General features: G+C 39.6%; 1 long non-coding RNA gene across 1 annotated transcript; it reads right to left on the bottom strand.

Moving 5' to 3' along the window:
- Nucleotides 1-213: 213 nt before the first annotated feature.
- On the bottom strand, nucleotides 214-671 carry LOC141091242 (uncharacterized). Its single transcript, XR_012232467.1, has 3 exons — nucleotides 553-671; nucleotides 403-475; nucleotides 214-297 (listed from the first exon to the last, which is right to left on the bottom strand). It is a non-coding gene; the product is annotated as an uncharacterized lncRNA (long non-coding RNA).
- Nucleotides 672-3,123: the final 2,452 nt, after the last annotated feature.

Here is a 3,123-nt window from a genome sequence, read left to right as displayed (position 1 = left end):
GGCAGCGGTCCCCCATGTTCCACAGCGGCTCCCGCTCTTGGATTACTACATTGATAAGGAGGTTGATGTCTATTCCTGCCTCCTCACCGTCAGAGTCGGGAGCACGCTGTGAAGCCTGTTAAAAAAAAAAAAGACAAAAAAACAAAAACATTACACTCAAATCATCCACATGAAGTTGAAAAATACAAAAAAAAAAAAAAAAAGCAAACTTACTCTCTGCTGACCGCTCCGACACTCACGCCAACGACCCAGGGAGGCACTTTGAGGACCTCTACGTTCAGCACTAGAATCGGAAGACTATAAAAAAAAAAGAAACATTACGTGCTTGGATGTAAGCTTATGTGTTGGGTGTACTGTGAGGTCTGTGATGATCTGTTTCTGCGATGCATGTAAGAGACTTACACTCTGTGAGCCCACTCCGAGTCTCTCCACCCCGTCCATCTCCTTCTGAAATCACCTCTGATGCTGCAGCTTCCTGTTGTACCAAGAATTAATGCATATAGGGTTATGTGTACAAAAAATGTTCTCACAAAAAAGAAAAACAAAAATTACCTCAGTTGGCTGACGATGTGAGGGAGGGCTCCCAGAAGAAGACATATTTGAGACTGGCTGGCCTGGCTGTGTCACTGGTTGGTCTGGCTGTGTCGCTTGTAGGGTGGCAAAAGTATCTGCAAGTATAAAGACATTTGCTAGCTACTATACAAAGGATATATAAAGCTTTCTGGCCTTTAAGAGTATGTGCACACGTTGCGGATTTGTGTGCGGATCCGCAGCGGATTTGGCCCTGCGGATCCGCTGCAGATTCGCAAGTGAGGTACAGTACAATGTTAGCCAACAGAAAAGAAACACATGTTGCAGAAAATTCTTCACGGAAATGCAGCGGTTTATTTTCCGCAGCATGTCAATTCTTTGTGCGGATTCCGCAACGTTTTTACACTCATTCCATTATAGGAATCCACAGGTGTAAAAACGCATGCCAAATCCATACAAAAACTGCAGGAAATCCGCAGTAAAATCGACAGGTAAAACGCTGGCTGTGCCGCTAGTAGGCCTGGCTGTGTCACTGGTGGCCTAGGTAAATTTCTGCAGGAAATAAACACGAATGTTAGCTATTATACTAAGATTTTTTCTGTGTTGTACGCCGATTAAAAAAAAAAAAAAAAAAAAAAAAAAAAAAAAAAAAGGTAGCTCCATAGCTATTAGGATTTCAACCCCTCCCCCCAAAAAAATAATCCCCCTATGCCCCCAAAACAAAAAAAATGCTAACTACTTTAGTAAGATGCTAAACCACCCCCCCACTGTAATTAAAAGGTTTAAGATATGCGCAATGCGCAAGCAAACATAACCCTCCCCCTCCAATATTTCCCCAAAAAAAAACCAATCATAACGCACCCATCCAACTAGTACCTTGCAAACACCATTGCACAGTAAATACCCTCCTTCCCACTTTAAATCCCTAAACCCCCACTTGAATGTATATTGACCACAGATGTAATGTTTTAAAAACCATGGTAAAATTTTTCTGCATTCCCCATTTGTATACACCATGTTTTTTTAAAATACAATCTCAAACACATGTATTGCACGTAAACCAAAATAACCACCACAGGTGCTTTCCTGTGAGACATAACCCAAAAATTTAAAGTTACCTTAGTGAAATGATACTACAGATGGCAAGGTTTTGGAAAAATTTTAAGAATTTTTTTCTTTTTAACCTCCCTTTTTTATTTTTTTTTTTCAACAAAGTAGGAGCTACACAGCTCTTTACTGTCCTTACATTTCAATAATGAAAAAAAAAATTGCTTGCCTGGACACTGCAACTCCGGCTGGCTGGACTCCGGCTGGCTGGCTTGCTTGATGGGACATTGATGAGTGAAGCCCTACCTGGCAGGTTTATATTCCTTTCCTAATTGGGGGCTGGCTGGCTATAATTTGATACTAAATAATAAATTGGAGCATGCTCAGTAGATAAGCCCCTGATGTCGGTTTCGGCAGCTCATATTTGAAAAAAGGGGTGACAGATTCCCTTTAAAGTGGTTTTACACATTTATCTAAATGAAGCTTATTCATTAGATACTGAAAAGTTCTGCAAGTTTGTCCTCTTAATTTTTAAGATCTTTGCTTCTAGAACATATGAATATTATTGATTCCATTCTGCAGGAGCACTCGGCTCCCCAGGCTTCCTGCTTGGCGGACAGCGTACTCTAGCCTGATTGACAGTTCGGACCAGTGGCACCATCGTGCAGCTGGCCTGAGACAACACGACCTCTTTCTGTAGATCGGAGAGTTTTATCAGAAAGAGCTTGTGCCTGATCAGCCACCTCAGCTAGACTACAGAGGTGGCCAGTAACCTAGACAATGAGCAGTAAACAATGGAATTAAAACTCACTCTGTTCTTGAAAATGCAGAGGATTTTTAATAACCAGAGAATTGCAAGGTTGCTTGTTTTTATAAGCACTTTGCAATTTTGCCAAAAAAAATAAGCATAAATAGCCCTTTAAAGCTTCCAACAGTCTGTGATATTAATACAATGATATTCTGTTTAAGAAATATTTTGGATCTATAGAATACTGTTATGTTAAAGCAAATCATAGGGCTAAATTCACACTGGGCGTTTTTGCAGCTTTTTTTTTAGGCAAATTTTCAGCTGCATTTTACAGTACCAGCGAGCACAAAAAGAAAACACAGAGTGACAAATGTTCAAAAATACCCTGCAGTAACAAATATGACAGTAGTCAGCAAGTGCTGGTAAAAAGCTGACAACAAATACAGGGTGTTAGTCGATACTTTTTTTGCAAAAAAATGTATACCAATGAGATGTCAGAAATCTCATACACACACCTTGTTTTTTTTGTCATCAGGATTTTATGCTTTGTTTGTTTGTTTGTTTGTTTGTTTTTTTGAACAATGGAGCATGACACTTCTTATAGGGTTTTTCACCCATTGAAATGGATGGGTGGTGAAAAAAACGCACCAAAAATGCAGGTATTATGTTTAGCTGGGTTTTTTTTCTGCCAAAACCTGATTCTATAAAATAGGACTTTTTTTTTTATCAACACTAAACTTTATCAGCATGCGCGAGAGACAAATCTAACATGCCAATACCAATGAATACCTGCTTTT

Source organism: Dendrobates tinctorius, unplaced genomic scaffold (assembly GCF_039654945.1).
Source record: "Dendrobates tinctorius isolate UK_male_01 unplaced genomic scaffold, ASM3965494v1 ptg000051l, whole genome shotgun sequence".
In the NCBI taxonomy this organism is placed as follows: domain Eukaryota; kingdom Metazoa; phylum Chordata; class Amphibia; order Anura; family Dendrobatidae; genus Dendrobates; species Dendrobates tinctorius.
The sequence above is the reverse complement of the archived record's forward strand: the minus strand, read 5'-3'. Positions and strand labels throughout refer to the sequence as shown.